We start from the raw sequence: 20,486 nt of genomic DNA, 5'->3' as shown, positions 1-20,486 counted from the left end.
TGGAATTATTATAAAACTTTTTATTCATAAGAGCCTTACTTGTGAAGAATAGAAATATAAGTATCATACTTTTAAAAAAACAACAATTACCAGACTTATGTAATAAGTAACAGTCAAAGCAGTATAAAGTTTGCTGAATAATTGCCCATGCACATTAAAAGATATATATGCTGTGCAATAGCATTTGACATGACAATCAAACCAGGATGGCCGAGTGGTTAAGGCGTTGGACTTAAGATCCAATTGATACATATCTGGGTGGGTTCGATCCCCACTTCTTGTATGCATTTTAATTTCAGCTAACTAAATATTTACTATGAAGATTTCGGCAATTAGTAAAAACTCTCAAAATTCTGTGAAAATCATTAACTTACATTACATTGCTAAAAAAATATTTTCAATCCATTTTTTCAAAGAACCTGGCTTTCTATGAAGAAAAGAAACAATGATATCATAATATCCATTAAAATACCAAAAGTTATGTAATATTTTAAACTCCAAGCGGTTCAAAGTTAACAATGCACAGGAAAATAAACATGAATAGTGCAATAGTATTTGCCATGAAAGTCCCCAGGGCAACATACCAGGATGGCCGAGTGGTTAAGGCGTTGGACTTAAGATCCAATGGATATATATCCGCGTGGGTTCGAACCCCACTTCTGGTATATATTTTAATTTCGGATTCCTAAATATGTACAAGGAACAATATAATCGAATAGGGAAATGTACAAGAGTCATTTTGTTTACATTTGTAAACTACCATACATGTTCCACAAAAGCATTGAAATGTGACAGTGCAAATAAACTTATGTAATAATTTAGACTCCAAACAGTACAAAGTTTGCATAAAAGTTGACCATGCACATTAACATATACATATGCAATGGGGTTCAGAATGTAATCCTGATGGACTGGATGCCTATGGTCAGAATACCAATATCAGCAACCTGACCATTAAAATCCTGACAGCCCTGCAGTTAATACCATAACCCTTTCATGTTCCCTGCCCTAACCCTAATCCTCCCTTTTGGGTGTCTAACCCTTACACCCTCTCCTTGGGTGCCTAAAACTTACCCTCCCCGGGATGCCTAACACTAACCCTCCATTCCCCAATGCCTAAAGCTAATGCTCCCTGTTTGGTGTCTAACACTAACCTCCTCTTCTAAGTGACTAAACCAAACCCTCCCTCCCTGGTACCTAACTCTAACCTACCTGTCCCTACACCGTAACCCCCCTTCTAATGCCTAAACCTAACCTCCCCCCTCCCCGTGGCAGGACAAGATTACATCCTGCTGAGAAGACATTCAGAATTCTAGGTGTCAGTATTTTCATGCTGTTAATCCCACCTCTGTTGGCATTTTGGTGCCGTTATTATGGCTGGTGGGTATGATTATGGTGTCAGTATTATGATAGCCAGGATCCCGCATGGAAGCCTTTTAACTGGGTCCCATGCTTTGCAAAAGTATTTGCCATGAAAATGTCAAAAGCCTCACATCAGGATGGCCGAGTGGTTAAGGTGTTGGACTTAAGATTCAATGGATTTACATCTGCATGGGATAGATCCCCACTTCAGGTTTGTATTTCAATTTCAGCTAACCAAATGAGGAAGAATTTGTCAATTAGGGAAAACTTTCAAACTATGGTGAAAGTCAATAACTTAAGCTACAGTACTTTGATAAAAAAAATATTTTCAATCCATTTTCTCCAAAGAAACTGATTTTCTCTAAAGTAAGTTAACAATAATATCCTAATATCCATTAAAATACCCAGTTATGTAATATTTTAAACTCCAAACAGTACAAAGTTAACCATGCACATCATAATTAACATGAATAGTGCATTAGTATTTGCCATGAAAAGCTCCTGGGCACCACACCAGGATGGCTGCATGGTTAAGGCATTTGACTTAAGATCCAATGGATATATATCTGCATGGGATCAAACCCCAATTCTGGTAAGCATGTTAATTTCAGATTCCTAAATATGTACAAGGAATAACTTTATTAATTAAGGACATGTACAAAAGTTGATGTTGCTTGCATTTGTAAACCACCATACTTGTTCCACAAAATCCTTGAAATGTGACAGGGCAAAAAAGAATGATAGCAACTATCTACAAATGTTGCTTGTAATCATTCAAAAGAAAGGACAGTCTTGATAGATGAGCAGTTCGAAATGTGGTGAAAATTAATGTCTTTAAACAAATATGGAATTATTATAAAACTTTTTATTCATAAGAGCCTTACTTGTGAAGAATAGAAATATAAGTATCATACTTTTAAAAAAACAACAATTACCAGACTTATGTAATAAGTAACAGTCAAAGCAGTATAAAGTTTGCTGAATAATTGCCCATGCACATTAAAAGATATATATGCTTTGCAATAGCATTTGACATGACAATCACACCAGGATGGCCGAGTGGTTAAGGCGTTGGACTTAAGATCCAATGGATACATATCTGCGTGGGTTCGATCCCCACTTCTTGTATGCATTTTAATTTCAGCTAACTAAATATTTACGATGAAGATTTCGGCAATTAGGGAAAACTCTCAAAATTCTGTGAAAATCATTAACTTAAATTACATTGCTAAAAAAATATTTTCAATCCATTTTTTCAAAGAACCTGGCTTTCTATGAAGAAAAGAAACAATGATATCATAATATCCATTAAAATACCAAAAGTTATGTAATATTTTAAACTCCAAGCGGTTCAAAGTTAACAATGCACAGGAAAATAAACATGAATAGTGCAATAGTATTTGCCATGAAAGTCCCCAGGGCAACATACCAGGATGGCCGAGTGGTTAAGGCATTGGACTTAAGATCCAATGGATATATATCCGCGTGGGTTCGAACCCCACTTCTGGTATGTATTTTAATTTCGGATTCCTAAATATGTACAAGGAACAATATAATCGAATAGGGAAATGTACAAGAGTCATTTTGTTTACATTTGTAAACTACCATACATGTTCCACAAAAGCATTGAAATGTGACAGTGCAAATTAACTTATGTAATAATTTAGACTCCAAACAGTACAAAGTTTGCATAAAAGTTGACCATGCACATTAACATATACATATGCAATGGGGTTCAGAATGTAATCCTGATGGACTGGATGCCTATGGTCAGAATACCGACATCTGCAACCTGACCATTAAAATACTGACAGCACTGCAGTTAATACCATAACCCTTCCATGTTCCCTGCCCTAACCCTAATCCTCCCTTTTGGGTGTCTAACCCTTACACCCTCTCCTTGGGTGCCTAAACCTTACTCTCCCCTGGATGCCTAACACTAACCCTCCATTCCCGAATGCCTAAAGCTAATGCTCCCTGCTTGGTGTCTAACACTAACCTCCTCTTCTAAGTGACTAAACCATACACTCCCTCCCTGGTACCTAACTCTTACCTACCTGTCCCTACACCGTAACCCCCCTTCTAATGCCTAAACCTAACCTCCCCCCTCCCCGTGGCAGGACAAGATTACATCCTGCTGAGAGTACATTCAGAATTCTAGGTGTCAGTATTTTCATGCTGTTAATCCCACCTCTGTTGGCATTTTGGTGCCGTTATTATGGCTGGTGGGTATGATTATGGTGTCAGTATTATGATAGCCAGGATCCCGCATGGAAGCCTTTTAACTGGGTCCCATGCTTTGCAAAAGTATTTGCCATGAAAATGTCAAAAGCCTCACATCAGGATGGCCGAGTGGTTAAGGTGTTGGACTTAAGATTCAATGGATTTACATCTGCATGGGATAGACCCCCACTTCTGGTTTGTATTTCAATTTCAGCTAACCAAATGAGGAAGAATTTGTCAATTAGGGAAAACTTTCAAACTATGGTGAAAGTCAATAACTTAAGCTACAGTACTTTGATAAAAAAAATATTTTCAATCCATTTTCTCCAAAGAAACTGATTTTCTCTAAAGTAAGTTAACAATGATATCCTAATATCCATTAAAATACCCAGTTATGTAATATTTTAAACTCCAAACAGTACAAAGTTAACCATGCACATCATAATTAACATGAATAGTGCATTAGTATTTGCCATGAAAAGCTCCTGGGCACCACACCAGGATGGCTGCATGGTTAAGGCATTTGACTTAAGATCCAATGGATATATATCTGCATGGGATCAAACCCCAATTCTCGTATGCATGTTAATTTCAGATTCCTAAATATGTACAAGGAATAACTTTATTAATTAAGGACATGTACAAAAGTTGATGTTGCTTGCATTTGTAAACCACCATACTTGTTCCACAAAATCCTTGAAATGTGACAGGGCAAAAAAGAATGATAGCAACTATCTACAAATGTTGCTTGTAATCATTCAAAAGAAAGGACAGTCTTGATAGATGAGCAGTTCGAAATGTGGTGAAAATTAATGTCTTTAAACAAATATGGAATTATTATAAAACTTTTTATTCATAAGAGCCTTACTTGTGAAGAATAGAAATATAAGTATCATACTTTTAAAAAAACAACAATTACCAGACTTATGTAATAAGTAACAGTCAAAGCAGTATAAAGTTTGCTGAATAATTGCCCATGCACATTAAAAGATATATATGCTTTGCAATAGCATTTGACATGGCAATCAAACCAGGATGGCCGAGTGGTTAAGGCGTTGGACTTAAGATCCAATGGATACATATCTGGGTGGGTTCGATCCCCACTTCTTGTATGCATTTTAATTTCAGCTAACTAAATATTTACTATGAAGATTTCGGCAATTAGTAAAAACTCTCAAAATTCTGTGAAAATCATTAACTTACATTACATTGCTAAAAAAATATTTTCAATCCATTTTTTCAAAGAACCTGGCTTTCTATGAAGAAAAGAAACAATGATATCATAATATCCATTAAAATACCAAAAGTTATGTAATATTTTAAACTCCAAGCGGTTCAAAGTTAACAATGCACAGGAAAATAAACATGAATAGTGCAATAGTATTTGCCATGAAAGTCCCCAGAGCAACATACCAGGATGGCCGAGTGGTTAAGGCGTTGGACTTAAGATCCAATGGATATATATCCGCGTGGGTTCAAACCCCACTTCTGGTATATATTTTAATTTCGGATTCCTAAATATGTACAAGGAACAATATAATCGAATAGGGAAATGTACAAGAGTCATTTTGTTTACATTTGTAAACTACCATACATGTTCCACAAAAGCATTGAAATGTGACAGTGCAAATAAACTTATGTAATAATTTAGACTCCAAACAGTACAAAGTTTGTATAAAAGTTGACCATGCACATTAACATATACATATGCAATGGGGTTCAGAATGTAATCCTGATGGACTGGATGCCTATGGTCAGAATACCAATATCAGCAACCTGACCATTAAAATCCTGACAGCCCTGCAGTTAATACCATAACCCTTTCATGTTCCCTGCCCTAACCCTAATCCTCCCTTTTGGGTGTCTAACCCTTACACCCTCTCCTTGGGTGCCTAAAACTTACCCTCCCCGGGATGCCTAACACTAACCCTCCATTCCCCAATGCCTAAAGCTAATGCTCCCTGTTTGGTGTCTAACACTAACCTCCTCTTCTAAGTGACTAAACCAAACCCTCCCTCCCTGGTACCTAACTCTAACCTACCTGTCCCTACACCGTAACCCCCCTTCTAATGCCTAAACCTAACCTCCCCCCTCCCCGTGGCAGGACAAGATTACATCCTGCTGAGAAGACATTCAGAATTCTAGGTGTCAGTATTTTCATGCTGTTAATCCCACCTCTGTTGGCATTTTGGTGCCGTTATTATGGCTGGTGGGTATGATTATGGTGTCAGTATTATGATAGCCAGGATCCCGCATGGAAGCCTTTTAACTGGGTCCCATGCTTTGCAAAAGTATTTGCCATGAAAATGTCAAAAGCCTCACATCAGGATGGCCGAGTGGTTAAGGTGTTGGACTTAAGATTCAATGGATTTACATCTGCATGGGATAGATCCCCACTTCTGGTTTGTATTTCAATTTCAGCTAACCAAATGAGGAAGAATTTGTCAATTAGGGAAAACTTTCAAACTATGGTGAAAGTCAATAACTTAAGCTACAGTACTTTGATAAAAAAAATATTTTCAATCCATTTTCTCCAAAGAAACTGATTTTCTCTAAAGTAAGTTAACAATAATATCCTAATATCCATTAAAATACCCAGTTATGTAATATTTTAAACTCCAAACAGTACAAAGTTAACCATGCACATCATAATTAACATGAATAGTGCATTAGTATTTGCCATGAAAAGCTCCTGGGCACCACACCAGGATGGCTGCATGGTTAAGGCATTTGACTTAAGATCCAATGGATATATATCTGCATGGGATCAAACCCCAATTCTGGTAAGCATGTTAATTTCAGATTCCTAAATATGTACAAGGAATAACTTTATTAATTAAGGACATGTACAAAAGTTGATGTTGCTTGCATTTGTAAACCACCATACTTGTTCCACAAAATCCTTGAAATGTGACAGGGCAAAAAAGAATGATAGCAACTATCTACAAATGTTGCTTGTAATCATTCAAAAGAAAGGACAGTCTTGATAGATGAGCAGTTCGAAATGTGGTGAAAATTAATGTCTTTAAACAAATATGGAATTATTATAAAACTTTTTATTCATAAGAGCCTTACTTGTGAAGAATAGAAATATAAGTATCATACTTTTAAAAAAACAACAATTACCAGACTTATGTAATAAGTAACAGTCAAAGCAGTATAAAGTTTGCTGAATAATTGCCCATGCACATTAAAAGATATATATGCTTTGCAATAGCATTTGACATGACAATCACACCAGGATGGCCGAGTGGTTAAGGCGTTGGACTTAAGATCCAATGGATACATATCTGCGTGGGTTCGATCCCCACTTCTTGTATGCATTTTAATTTCAGCTAACTAAATATTTACGATGAAGATTTCGGCAATTAGGGAAAACTCTCAAAATTCTGTGAAAATCATTAACTTAAATTACATTGCTAAAAAAATATTTTCAATCCATTTTTTCAAAGAACCTGGCTTTCTATGAAGAAAAGAAACAATGATATCATAATATCCATTAAAATACCAAAAGTTATGTAATATTTTAAACTCCAAGCGGTTCAAAGTTAACAATGCACAGGAAAATAAACATGAATAGTGCAATAGTATTTGCCATGAAAGTCCCCAGGGCAACATACCAGGATGGCCGAGTGGTTAAGGCATTGGACTTAAGATCCAATGGATATATATCCGCGTGGGTTCGAACCCCACTTCTGGTATGTATTTTAATTTCGGATTCCTAAATATGTACAAGGAACAATATAATCGAATAGGGAAATGTACAAGAGTCATTTTGTTTACATTTGTAAACTACCATACATGTTCCACAAAAGCATTGAAATGTGACAGTGCAAATTAACTTATGTAATAATTTAGACTCCAAACAGTACAAAGTTTGCATAAAAGTTGACCATGCACATTAACATATACATATGCAATGGGGTTCAGAATGTAATCCTGATGGACTGGATGCCTATGGTCAGAATACCGACATCTGCAACCTGACCATTAAAATACTGACAGCACTGCAGTTAATACCATAACCCTTCCATGTTCCCTGCCCTAACCCTAATCCTCCCTTTTGGGTGTCTAACCCTTACACCCTCTCCTTGGGTGCCTAAACCTTACTCTCCCCGGGATGCCTAACACTAACCCTCAATTCCCCAATGCCTAAAGCTAATGCTCCCTGCTTGGTGTCTAACACTAACCTCCTCTTCTAAGTGACTAAACCATACACTCCCTCCCTGGTACCTAACTCTTACCTACCTGTCCCTACACCGTAACCCCCCTTCTAATGCCTAAACCTAACCTCCCCCCTCCCCGTGGCAGGACAAGATTACATCCTGCTGAGAGTACATTCAGAATTCTAGGTGTCAGTATTTTCATGCTGTTAATCCCACCTCTGTTGGCATTTTGGTGCCGTTATTATGGCTGGTGGGTATGATTATGGTGTCAGTATTATGATAGCCAGGATCCCGCATGGAAGCCTTTTAACTGGGTCCCATGCTTTGCAAAAGTATTTGCCATGAAAATGTCAAAAGCCTCACATCAGGATGGCCGAGTGGTTAAGGTGTTGGACTTAAGATTCAATGGATTTACATCTGCATGGGATAGATCCCCACTTCTGGTTTGTATTTCAATTTCAGCTAACCAAATGAGGAAGAATTTGTCAATTAGGGAAAACTTTCAAACTATGGTGAAAGTCAATAACTTAAGCTACAGTACTTTGATAAAAAAAATATTTTCAATCCATTTTCTCCAAAGAAACTGATTTTCTCTAAAGTAAGTTAACAATGATATCCTAATATCCATTAAAATACCCAGTTATGTAATATTTTAAACTCCAAACAGTACAAAGTTAACCATGCACATCATAATTAACATGAATAGTGCATTAGTATTTGCCATGAAAAGCTCCTGGGCACCACACCAGGATGGCTGCATGGTTAAGGCATTTGACTTAAGATCCAATGGATATATATCTGCATGGGATCAAACCCCAATTCTCGTATGCATGTTAATTTCAGATTCCTAAATATGTACAAGGAATAACTTTATTAATTAAGGACATGTACAAAAGTTGATGTTGCTTGCATTTGTAAACCACCATACTTGTTCCACAAAATCCTTGAAATGTGACAGGGCAAAAAAGAATGATAGCAACTATCTACAAATGTTGCTTGTAATCATTCAAAAGAAAGGACAGTCTTGATAGATGAGCAGTTCGAAATGTGGTGAAAATTAATGTCTTTAAACAAATATGGAATTATTATAAAACTTTTTATTCATAAGAGCCTTACTTGTGAAGAATAGAAATATAAGTATCATACTTTTAAAAAAACAACAATTACCAGACTTATGTAATAAGTAACAGTCAAAGCAGTATAAAGTTTGCTGAATAATTGCCCATGCACATTAAAAGATATATATGCTTTGCAATAGCATGTGACATGGCAATCAAACCAGGATGGCCGAGTGGTTAAGGCGTTGGACTTAAGATCCAATGGATACATATCTGGGTGGGTTCGATCCCCACTTCTTGTATGCATTTTAATTTCAGCTAACTAAATATTTACTATGAAGATTTCGGCAATTAGTAAAAACTCTCAAAATTCTGTGAAAATCATTAACTTACATTACATTGCTAAAAAAATATTTTCAATCCATTTTTTCAAAGAACCTGGCTTTCTATGAAGAAAAGAAACAATGATATCATAATATCCATTAAAATACCAAAAGTTATGTAATATTTTAAACTCCAAGCGGTTCAAAGTTAACAATGCACAGGAAAATAAACATGAATAGTGCAATAGTATTTGCCATGAAAGTCCCCAGGGCAACATACCAGGATGGCCGAGTGGTTAAGGCGTTGGACTTAAGATCCAATGGATATATATCCGCTTGGGTTCGAACCCCACTTCTGGTATGTATTTTAATTTCGGATTCCTAAATATGTACAAGGAACAATATAATCGAATAGGGAAATGTACAAGAGTCATTTTGTTTACATTTGTAAACTACCATACATGTTCCACAAAAGCATTGAAATGTGACAGTGCAAATAAACTTATGTAATAATTTAGACTCCAAACAGTACAAAGTTTGCATAAAAGTTGACCATGCACATTAACATATACATATGCAATGGGGTTCAGAATGTAATCCTGATGGACTGGATGCCTATGGTCAGAATACCGACATCAGCAACCTGACCATTAAAATCCTGACAGCCCTGCAGTTAATACCATAACCCTTCCATGTTCCCTGCCCTAACCCTAATCCTCCCTTTTGGGTGTCTAACCCTTACACCCTCTCCTTGGGTGCCTAAACCTTACCCTCCCCGGGATGCCTAACACTAACCCTCCATTCCCCAATGACTAAAGCTAATGCTCCCTGTTTGGTGTCTAACACTAACCTCCTCTTCTAAGTGACTAAACCAAACCCTCCCTCCCTGGTACCTAACTCTAACCTACCTGTCCCTACACCGTAACCCCCCTTCTAATGCCTAAACCTAACCTCCCCCCTCCCCGTGGCAGGACAAGATTACATCCTGCTGAGAGGACATTCAGAATTCTAGGTGTCAGTATTTTCATGCTGTTAATCCCACCTCTGTTGGCATTTTGGTGCCGTTATTATGGCTGGTGGGTATGATTATGGTGTCAGTATTATGATAGCCAGGATCCCGCATGGAAGCCTTTTAACTGGGTCCCATGCTTTGCAAAAGTATTTGCCATGAAAATGTCAAAAGCCTCACATCAGGATGGCCGAGTGGTTAAGGTGTTGGACTTAAGATTCAATGGATTTACATCTGCATGGGATAGATCCCCACTTCTGGTTTGTATTTCAATTACAGCTAACCAAATGAGAAAGAATTTGTCAATTAGGGAAAACTTTCAAACTATGGTGAAAGTCAATAACTTAAGCTACAGTACTTTGATAAAAAAAATATGTTCAATCCATTTTCTCCAAAGAGACTGATTTTCTCTAAAGTAAGTTAACAATGATATCCTAATATCCATTAAAATACCCAGTTATGTAATATTTTAAACTCCAAACAGTACAAAGTTAACCATGCACATCATAATTAACATGAATAGTGCATTAGTATTTGCCATGAAAAGCTCCTGGGCACCACACCAGGATGGCTGCATGGTTAAGGCATTTGACTTAAGATCCAATGGATATATATCTGCATGGGATCAATCCCCAATTCTGGTATGCATGTTAATTTCAGATTCCTAAATATGTACAAGGAATAACTTTATTAATTAAGGACATGTACAAAAGTTGATGTTGCTTGCATTTGTAAACCACCATACTTGTTCCACAAAATCCTTGAAATGTGACAGGGCAAAAAAGAATGATAGCAACTATCTACAAATGTTGCTTGTAATCATTCAAAAGAAAGGACAGTCTTGATAGATGAGCAGTTCGAAATGTGGTGAAAATTAATGTCTTTAAACAAATATGGAATTATTATAAAACTTTTTATTCATAAGAGCCTTACTTGTGAAGAATAGAAATATAAGTATCATACTTTTAAAAAAACAACAATTACCAGACTTATGTAATAAGTAACAGTCAAAGCAGTATAAAGTTTGCTGAATAATTGCCCATGCACATTAAAAGATATATATGCTTTGCAATAGTATTTGACATGACAATCACACCAGGATGGCCGAGTGGTTAAGGCGTTGGACTTAAGATCCAATGGATACATATCCGCGTGGGTTCGATCCCCACTTCTGGTATGCATTTTAATTTCAGCTAACTAAATATTTACGATGAAGATTTCGGCAATTAGGGAAAACTCTCAAAATTCTGTGAAAATCATTAACTTAAATTACATTGCTAAAAAAATATTTTCAATCCATTTTTTCAAAGAACCTGGCTTTCTATGAAGAAAAGAAACAATGATATCATAATATCCATTAAAATACCAAAAGTTATGTAATATTTTAAACTCCAAGCGGTTCAAAGTTAACAATGCACAGGAAAATAAACATGAATAGTGCAATAGTATTTGCCATGAAAGTCCCCAGGGCAACATACCAGGATGGCCGAGTGGTTAAGGCATTGGACTTAAGATCCAATGGATATATATCCGCGTGGGTTCGAACCCCACTTCTGGTATGTATTTTAATTTCGGATTCCTAAATATGTACAAGGAACAATATAATCGAATAGGGAAATGTACAAGAGTCATTTTGTTTACATTTGTAAACTACCATACATGTTCCACAAAAGCATTGAAATGTGACAGTGCAAATTAACTTATGTAATAATTTAGACTCCAAACAGTACAAAGTTTGCATAAAAGTTGACCATACACATTAACATATACATATGCAATGGGGTTCAGAATGTAATCCTGATGGACTGGATGCCTATGGTCAGAATACCGACATCTGCAACCTGACCATTAAAATCCTGACAGCACTGCAGTTAATACCATAACCCTTCCATGTTCCCTGCCCTAACCCTAATCCTCCCTTTTGGGTGTCTAACCCTTACACCCTCTCCTTGGGTGCCTAAACCTTACTCTCCCCTGGATGCCTAACACTAACCCTCCATTCCCCAATGCCTAAAGCTAATGCTCCCTGCTTGGTGTCTAACACTAACCTCCTCTTCTAAGTGACTAAACCATACACTCCCTCCCTGGTACCTAACTCTTACCTACCTGTCCCTACACCGTAACCCCCCTTCTAATGCCTAAACCTAACCTCCCCCCTCCCCGTGGCAGGACAAGATTACATCCTGCTGAGAGTACATTCAGAATTCTAGGTGTCAGTATTTTCATGCTGTTAATCCCACCTCTGTTGGCATTTTGGTGCCGTTATTATGGCTGGTGGGTATGATTATGGTGTCAGTATTATGATAGCCAGGATCCCGCATGGAAGCCTTTTAACTGGGTCCCATGCTTTGCAAAAGTATTTGCCATGAAAATGTCAAAAGCCTCACATCAGGATGGCCGAGTGGTTAAGGTGTTGGACTTAAGATTCAATGGATTTACATCTGCATGGGATAGACCCCCACTTCTGGTTTGTATTTCAATTTCAGCTAACCAAATGAGGAAGAATTTGTCAATTAGGGAAAACTTTCAAACTATGGTGAAAGTCAATAACTTAAGCTACAGTACTTTGATAAAAAAAATATTTTCAATCCATTTTCTCCAAAGAAACTGATTTTCTCTAAAGTAAGTTAACAATGATATCCTAATATCCATTAAAATACCCAGTTATGTAATATTTTAAACTCCAAACAGTACAAAGTTAACCATGCACATCATAATTAACATGAATAGTGCATTAGTATTTGCCATGAAAAGCTCCTGGGCACCACACCAGGATGGCTGCATGGTTAAGGCATTTGACTTAAGATCCAATGGATATATATCTGCATGGGATCAAACCCCAATTCTCGTATGCATGTTAATTTCAGATTCCTAAATATGTACAAGGAATAACTTTATTAATTAAGGACATGTACAAAAGTTGATGTTGCTTGCATTTGTAAACCACCATACTTGTTCCACAAAATCCTTGAAATGTGACAGGGCAAAAAAGAATGATAGCAACTATCTACAAATGTTGCTTGTAATCATTCAAAAGAAAGGACAGTCTTGATAGATGAGCAGTTCGAAATGTGGTGAAAATTAATGTCTTTAAACAAATATGGAATTATTATAAAACTTTTTATTCATAAGAGCCTTACTTGTGAAGAATAGAAATATAAGTATCATACTTTTAAAAAAACAACAATTACCAGACTTATGTAATAAGTAACAGTCAAAGCAGTATAAAGTTTGCTGAATAATTGCCCATGCACATTAAAAGATATATATGCTTTGCAATAGCATTTGACATGACAATCAAACCAGGATGGCCGAGTGGTTAAGGCGTTGGACTTAAGATCCAATGGATACATATCTGGGTGGGTTCGATCCCCACTTCTTGTATGCATTTTAATTTCAGCTAACTAAATATTTACTATGAAGATTTCGGCAATTAGTAAAAACTCTCAAAATTCTGTGAAAATCATTAACTTACATTACATTGCTAAAAAAATATTTTCAATCCATTTTTTCAAAGAACCTGGCTTTCTATGAAGAAAAGAAACAATGATATCATAATATCCATTAAAATACCAAAAGTTATGTAATATTTTAAACTCCAAGCGGTTCAAAGTTAACAATGCACAGGAAAATAAACATGAATAGTGCAATAGTATTTGCCATGAAAGTCCCCAGGGCAACATACCAGGATGGCCGAGTGGTTAAGGCGTTGGACTTAAGATCCAATGGATATATATCCGCGTGGGTTCGAACCCCACTTCTGGTATATATTTTAATTTCGGATTCCTAAATATGTACAAGGAACAATATAATCGAATAGGGAAATGTACAAGAGTCATTTTGTTTACATTTGTAAACTACCATACATGTTCCACAAAAGCATTGAAATGTGACAGTGCAAATAAACTTATGTAATAATTTAGACTCCAAACAGTACAAAGTTTGCATAAAAGTTGACCATGCACATTAACATATACATATGCAATGGGGTTCAGAATGTAATCCTGATGGACTGGATGCCTATGGTCAGAATACCAACATCAGCAACCTGACCATTAAAATCCTGACAGCCCTGCAGTTAATACCATAACCCTTTCATGTTCCCTGCCCTAACCCTAATCCTCCCTTTTGGGTGTCTAACCCTTACACCCTCTCCTTGGGTGCCTAAAACTTACCCTCCCCGGGATGCCTAACACTAACCCTCCATTCCCCAATGCCTAAAGCTAATGCTCCCTGTTTGGTGTCTAACACTAACCTCCTCTTCTAAGTGACTAAACCAAACCCTCCCTCCCTGGTACCTAACTCTAACCTACCTGTCCCTACACCGTAACCCCCCTTCTAATGCCTAAACCTAACCTCCCCCCTCCCCGTGGCAGGACAAGATTACATCCTGCTGAGAAGACATTCAGAATTCTAGGTGTCAGTATTTTCATGCTGTTAATCCCACCTCTGTTGGCATTTTGGTGCCGTTATTATGGCTGGTGGGTATGATTATGGTGTCAGTATTATGATAGCCAGGATCCCGCATGGAAGCCTTTTAACTGGGTCCCATGCTCTGCAAAAGTATTTGCCATGAAAATGTCAAAAGCCTCACATCAGGATGGCTGAGTGGTTAAGGTGTTGGACTTAAGATTCAATGGATTTACATCTGCATGGGATAGATCCCCACTTCTGGTTTGTATTTCAATTTCACCTAATCAAATGAGGAAAAATTTGTCAATTAGGGAAAACTTTCAAACTATGGTGAAAGTCAATAACTTAAGCTACAGTACTTTGAAAAAAAAAATATGTTCAATCCATTTTCTCCAAAGAAACTGATTTTCTCTAAAGTAAGTTAACAATGATATCCTAATATCCATTAAAATACCCAGTTATGTAATATTTTAAACTCCAAACAGTACAAAGTTAACCATGCACATCATAATTAACATGAATAGTGCATTAGTATTTGCCATGAAAAGCTCCTGGGCACCACACCAGGATGGCTGCATGGTTAAGGCATTTGACTTAAGATCCAATGGATATATATCTGCATGGGATAGAACCCCAATTCTGGTATGCATGTTAATTTCAGATTCCTAAATATGTACAAGGAATAAGATTATTAATTAATGACATGTACAAAAGTTGATGTTGCTTGCATTTGTAACCAACCATACTTGTTCCACAAAATCCTTGACATGTGACAGGGCAAAAAAAGAATGATAGCAACTATCTACAAATGTTGCTTGTAATCATTCAAAAGAAAGGACAGTCTTGATAGATGAGCAGTTCGAAATGTGGTGAAAATTAATGTCTTTAAACAAATATGGAATTATTATGAAACTTTTTATTCATAAGAGCCTTACTTGTTCTGAAGAATAGAAATATAAGTATCATACTTTGAAAAAAACAACAATTACCAGACTTATGTAATAAGTAACAGTCAAAGCAGTATAAAGTTTGCTGAATAATTGCCCATGCACATTAAAAGATACATATGCTTTCCAATAGTATGTGGCATGACAATCACACCAGGATGGCCGAGTGGTTAAGGCGTTGGACTTAAGATCCAATGGACACATATCTGGGTGGGTTCGATCCCCACTTCTGGTATGCATTTTAATTTCAGCTAACGAAATATTTACGATGAAGATTTCGGCAATTAGGGAAAACTCACAAAATTCTGTGAAAATCATTAACTTAAATTACATTGCTAAAAATATATTTTCAATCCATTTTTTCAAAGAACCTGGCTTTCTATGAAGAAAAGAAACAATGATATAATAATATCCATTAAAATACCAAAAGTTATGTAATATTTTAAACTCCAAGCGGTTCAAAGTTAACAATGCACAGGAAAATAAACATGAATAGTGCAATAGTATTTGCCATGAAAATGACCAGGGAAACATACCAGGATGGCCGAGTGGTTAAGGCATTGGACTTAAGATCCAATGAATATATATCCGCGTGGGTTCGAACCCCACTTCTAGTATGTATTTTAATTTCGCATTCCTAAATATGTACAAGGAACAATATAATCGAATAGGGAAATGTACAAGAGTCATTTTGTTTACATTTGTAAACTACCATACATGTTCCACAAAAGCATTGAAATGTAACAGTGCAAATAAACTTATGTAATAATTTAGACTCCAAACAGTACAAAGTTTGCATAAAAGTTGACCATGCACATTAACATATACATATGCAATGGGGTTCAGAATGTAATCCTGATGGACTGGATGCCTATGGTCAGAATACCGACATCAGCAACCTGACCATTAAAATCCTGACAGCCCTGCAGTTAATACCATAACCCTTCCATGTTCCCTGCCCTAACCCTAATCCTCCCTTTTTGGGTGTCTAACCCTTACACCCTCTCCTTGGGTGCCTAAACCTTACCCTCCCCGGGATGCCTAACACTAATCCTCCATTCCCCAATGCCTAAAGCTAATGCTCCCTGCTTGGTGTCTAACACTAACCTCCTCTTCTACGTGACTAAACCAAACCCTCCCTCCCTGGTACCTAACTCTAACCTACCTGTCCCTACACCGTAACCCCCCTTCTAATGCCTAAACCTAACCCCCCCCCCCTCCCCGTGGCAGGACAAGATTACATCCTGCTGAGAGGACATTCAGAATTCTAGGTGTCAGTATTTTCATGCTATTAATCCCACCTCTGTTGGCATTTTGGTGCCGTTATTATGGCTAGTGGGTACGATTATGGTGTCAGTATTATGATAGCCAGGATCCCGCACGGAAGCCTTTTAACTGGGTCCCATGCTTTGCAAAAGTATTTGCCATGAAAATGTCAAAAGCCCCACATCAGGATGGCCGAGTGGTTAAGGTGTTGACCTTAAGATTCAATGGATTTACATCTGCATGGGATAGATCCCCACTTCTGGTTTGTATTTCAATTTCAGCTAACCAAATGAGGAAGAATTTGTCAGTTAGGGAAAACTTTCAAACTATGGTGAAAGTCAATAACTTAAGCTACAGTACTTTGATCGAAAAATATTTTCAATCCATTTTCTCCAAAGAAACTGATTTTTTATAAAGAAAGTAAACAATGATATCCTAATATCCATTAAAATATCCAGTTATGTAATATTTTAAACTCCAAACAGTACAAAGTTAACCATGCACATCATAATTAACATGAATGGTGCATTAGTATTTGCCATGAAAAGCTCCTGGGCACCACACCAGGATGGCTGCATGGTTAAGGCATTTGACTTAAGATCCAATGGATATATATCTGCATGGGATCAAACCACAATTCTGGTATGCATGTTAATTTCAGATTCCTAAATATGTAGAAGGAATAACTTTACTAATTAAGGACATGTACAAAAGTTGATGTTGCTTGCATTTGTAAACCACCATACTTGTTCCACAAAATCCTTGAAATGTGACAGGGCAAAAAAGAATGATAGCAACTATCTACAAATGTTGCTTGTAATCATTCAAAAGAAAGGACAGTCTTGATAGATGAGCAGTTCGAAATGTGGTGAAAATTAATGTCTTTAAACAAATATGGAATTATTATAAAACTTTTTATTCATAAGAGCCTTACTTGTGAAGAATAGAAATATAAGTATCATACTTTGAGAAAAAAAACAACAATTACCAGACTTATGTAATAAGTAACAGTCAAAGCAGTATAAAGTTTGCTGAATAATTGCCCATGCACATTAAAAGATACATATGCTTTGCAATAGTATTTGACACAACAATCACACCAGGATGGCTGAGTGGTTAAGGCGTTAGACTTAAGATCCAATGGATACATATCTGCGTGGGTTCGATCCCCACTTCTGGTATGCATTTTAATTTCAGCTAACTAAATATTTACGATGAAGATTTCGGCAATTAGGGAAAACTCTCAAAATTCTGTGAAAATCATTAACTTAAATTACATTGCTAAAAAAATATTTTCAATCCATTTTTTCAAAGAACCTGGCTTTCTATGAAGAAAAGAAACAATGATATCATAATATCCATTAAAATACCAAAAGTTATGTAATATTTTAAACTCCAAGCGGTTCAAAGTTAACAATGCACAGGAAAATAAACATGAATAGTGCAATAGTATTTGCCATGAAAATACCCAAGGCAACATACCAGGATGGCCGAGTGGTAAAGGCGTTGGACTTAAGATCCAATGGATATATATCCGCGTGGGTTTGGACCCCACTTCTGGTATGTATTTTAATTTCGGATTCCTAAATATGTACAAGGAACAATATAATCGAATAGGGAAATGTACAAGAGTCATTTTGTTTACATTTGTAAACTACCATACATGTTCCACAAAAGCATTGAAATGTGACAGTGCAAATAAACTTATGTAATAATTTAGACTCCAAACAGTACAAAGTTTGCATAAAAGTTGACCATGCACATTAACATATACATATGCAATGGGGTTCAGAATGTAATCCTGATGGACTGGATGCCTATGGTCAGAATACCGAAATCAGCAACCTGACCATTAAAATCCTGACAGCCCTGCAGTTAATACCATAACCCTACCATGTTCCCTGCCCTAACCCTAATCCTCCCTTTTGGGTGTCTAACCCTTACACCCTCTCCTTGGGTGCCTAAACCTTACCCTCCCCGGGATGCCTAACACTAACCCTCCATTCCCCAATGCCTAAAGCTAATGCTCCCTGCTTGGTGTCTAACACTAACCTCTTCTTCTAAGTGACTAAACCAAACCTTCCCTCCCTGGTACCTAACTCTAACCTACCTGTCCCTACACCGTAACCCCCCTTCTAATGCCTAATCCTAACCTCCCCCCTCCCCGTGGCAGGACAAGATTACATCCTGCTGAGAGGACATTCAGAATTCTAGGTGTCAGTATTTTCATGCTGTTAATCCAACCTCTGTTGGCATTTTGGTGATGTTATTATGGCTGGTGGGTACGATTATGGTGTCAGTATTATGATAGCCAGGATCCCGCACGGAAGCCTTTTAACTGGGTCCCATGCTTTGCAAAAGTATATGCCATGAAATTGTCAAAAGCCTCACATCAGGATGGCCGAGTGGTTAAGGTGTTGGACTTAAGATTCACTGGATTTACATCTGCATGGGATAGATCCCCACTTCTGGTTTGTATTTCAATTTCAGCTAACCAAATGAGGAAGAATTTGTCAATTAGGGAAAACTTTCAAACTATGGTGAAAGTCAATCACTTAAGCTACAGTACTTTGATCAAAAAAAAATTTCTCCAAAGAAACTGATTTTTTATAAAGAAAGTAAACAATGATATCCTAATATCCATTAAAATACCCAGTTATGTAATATTTTAAACTCCAAACAGTACAAAGTTAACCATGCACATCATAATTAAAATGAATAGTGCATTAGTATTTGCCATGAAAAGCTCTTGGGCACCACACCAGGATGGCTGCATGGTTAAGGCATTTGACTTAAGATCCAATGGATATATATCCGCATGGGATTGAACCCCAATTCTGGTATGCATGTTAATTTCAGATTCCTAAATATGTACAAGGAATAACATTATTAATTAATGACATGTACAAAAGTTGATGTTGCTTGCATTTGTAAACCACCATACTTGTTCCACAAAATCCTTGACATGTGACAGGGCAAAAAAGAATGATAGCGACTATCTACAAATGTTGCTTGTAATCATTCAAAAGAAAGGACAGTCTTGATAGATGAGCAGTTCGAAATGTGGTGAAAATTAATGTCTTTAAACTAATATGGAATTATTATAAAACTTTTTATTCATAAGAGCCTTACTTGTGAGGAATAGAAATATAAGTATCATACTTTAAAAAAAAAAACAATTACCAGACTTATGTAATAAGTAACAGTCAAAGCAGTATAAAGTTTGCTGAATAATTGCCCATGCACATTAAAAGATACATATGCTTTGCAATAGTATTTGGCATGACAATCACACCAGGATGGCCGAGTGGTTAAGGCGTTGGACTTAAGATCCAATGGATACGTATCTGAGTGGGTTCGATCCCCACTTCTGGTATGCATTTTAATTTCAGCTAACTAAATATTTACGATGAAGATTTCGGCAATTAGGGAAAACTCTCAAAATTCTGTGAAAATCATTAACTTAAATTACATTGCTAAAAATATATTTTCAATCCATTTTTTCAAAGAACCTGGCTTTCTATGAAGAAAAGAAACAATGATATCATAATATCCATTAAAATACCAAAAGTTATGTAATATTTTAAACTCCAAGCGGTTCAAAGTTAACAATGCACAGGAAAATAAACATGAATAGTGCAATAGTATTTGCCATGAAAATAACCAGGGAAACATACCAGGATGGCCGAGTGGTGAAGGTGTTGGACTTAAGATCCAAT

At 36.7% G+C, this 20,486-nt stretch overlaps 19 non-coding genes across 19 annotated transcripts; all 19 read left to right on the top strand.

The window, feature by feature from the left end:
* Window positions 1–200: 200 nt before the first annotated feature.
* TRNAL-UAA (transfer RNA leucine (anticodon UAA)) lies at window positions 201–283 on the top strand. The gene has a single exon. It is a non-coding gene; the product is annotated as a tRNA-Leu (tRNA).
* Window positions 284–582: 299 nt separating this feature from the next.
* On the top strand, window positions 583–665 carry TRNAL-UAA (transfer RNA leucine (anticodon UAA)). Its single transcript has one exon. It is a non-coding gene; the product is annotated as a tRNA-Leu (tRNA).
* A 1,742-nt stretch (window positions 666–2,407) lies between these two features.
* Window positions 2,408–2,490, top strand: TRNAL-UAA (transfer RNA leucine (anticodon UAA)). Its single transcript has one exon. It is a non-coding gene; the product is annotated as a tRNA-Leu (tRNA).
* Window positions 2,491–2,789: 299 nt separating this feature from the next.
* Window positions 2,790–2,872, top strand: TRNAL-UAA (transfer RNA leucine (anticodon UAA)). The gene has a single exon. It is a non-coding gene; the product is annotated as a tRNA-Leu (tRNA).
* Window positions 2,873–4,614: 1,742 nt separating this feature from the next.
* Window positions 4,615–4,697, top strand: TRNAL-UAA (transfer RNA leucine (anticodon UAA)). The gene has a single exon. It is a non-coding gene; the product is annotated as a tRNA-Leu (tRNA).
* Window positions 4,698–4,996: 299 nt separating this feature from the next.
* On the top strand, window positions 4,997–5,079 carry TRNAL-UAA (transfer RNA leucine (anticodon UAA)). Its single transcript has one exon. It is a non-coding gene; the product is annotated as a tRNA-Leu (tRNA).
* A 1,742-nt stretch (window positions 5,080–6,821) lies between these two features.
* Window positions 6,822–6,904, top strand: TRNAL-UAA (transfer RNA leucine (anticodon UAA)). Its single transcript has one exon. It is a non-coding gene; the product is annotated as a tRNA-Leu (tRNA).
* Window positions 6,905–7,203: 299 nt separating this feature from the next.
* Window positions 7,204–7,286, top strand: TRNAL-UAA (transfer RNA leucine (anticodon UAA)). The gene has a single exon. It is a non-coding gene; the product is annotated as a tRNA-Leu (tRNA).
* Window positions 7,287–9,028: 1,742 nt separating this feature from the next.
* On the top strand, window positions 9,029–9,111 carry TRNAL-UAA (transfer RNA leucine (anticodon UAA)). The gene has a single exon. It is a non-coding gene; the product is annotated as a tRNA-Leu (tRNA).
* A 299-nt stretch (window positions 9,112–9,410) lies between these two features.
* On the top strand, window positions 9,411–9,493 carry TRNAL-UAA (transfer RNA leucine (anticodon UAA)). Its single transcript has one exon. It is a non-coding gene; the product is annotated as a tRNA-Leu (tRNA).
* A 1,742-nt stretch (window positions 9,494–11,235) lies between these two features.
* On the top strand, window positions 11,236–11,318 carry TRNAL-UAA (transfer RNA leucine (anticodon UAA)). Its single transcript has one exon. It is a non-coding gene; the product is annotated as a tRNA-Leu (tRNA).
* A 299-nt stretch (window positions 11,319–11,617) lies between these two features.
* On the top strand, window positions 11,618–11,700 carry TRNAL-UAA (transfer RNA leucine (anticodon UAA)). The gene has a single exon. It is a non-coding gene; the product is annotated as a tRNA-Leu (tRNA).
* A 1,742-nt stretch (window positions 11,701–13,442) lies between these two features.
* Window positions 13,443–13,525, top strand: TRNAL-UAA (transfer RNA leucine (anticodon UAA)). Its single transcript has one exon. It is a non-coding gene; the product is annotated as a tRNA-Leu (tRNA).
* Window positions 13,526–13,824: 299 nt separating this feature from the next.
* Window positions 13,825–13,907, top strand: TRNAL-UAA (transfer RNA leucine (anticodon UAA)). The gene has a single exon. It is a non-coding gene; the product is annotated as a tRNA-Leu (tRNA).
* A 1,746-nt stretch (window positions 13,908–15,653) lies between these two features.
* On the top strand, window positions 15,654–15,736 carry TRNAL-UAA (transfer RNA leucine (anticodon UAA)). Its single transcript has one exon. It is a non-coding gene; the product is annotated as a tRNA-Leu (tRNA).
* Window positions 15,737–16,035: 299 nt separating this feature from the next.
* On the top strand, window positions 16,036–16,118 carry TRNAL-UAA (transfer RNA leucine (anticodon UAA)). Its single transcript has one exon. It is a non-coding gene; the product is annotated as a tRNA-Leu (tRNA).
* Window positions 16,119–17,865: 1,747 nt separating this feature from the next.
* On the top strand, window positions 17,866–17,948 carry TRNAL-UAA (transfer RNA leucine (anticodon UAA)). Its single transcript has one exon. It is a non-coding gene; the product is annotated as a tRNA-Leu (tRNA).
* Window positions 17,949–18,247: 299 nt separating this feature from the next.
* TRNAL-UAA (transfer RNA leucine (anticodon UAA)) lies at window positions 18,248–18,330 on the top strand. The gene has a single exon. It is a non-coding gene; the product is annotated as a tRNA-Leu (tRNA).
* Window positions 18,331–20,060: 1,730 nt separating this feature from the next.
* On the top strand, window positions 20,061–20,143 carry TRNAL-UAA (transfer RNA leucine (anticodon UAA)). Its single transcript has one exon. It is a non-coding gene; the product is annotated as a tRNA-Leu (tRNA).
* The last annotated feature ends 343 nt before the right edge of the window (window positions 20,144–20,486 follow it).

This window comes from Pseudophryne corroboree, unplaced genomic scaffold, assembly GCF_028390025.1.
Source record: "Pseudophryne corroboree isolate aPseCor3 unplaced genomic scaffold, aPseCor3.hap2 scaffold_513, whole genome shotgun sequence".
Lineage (NCBI taxonomy): Eukaryota > Metazoa > Chordata > Amphibia > Anura > Myobatrachidae > Pseudophryne > Pseudophryne corroboree.
This window is presented reverse-complemented; position numbering and strand designations above follow the sequence as displayed.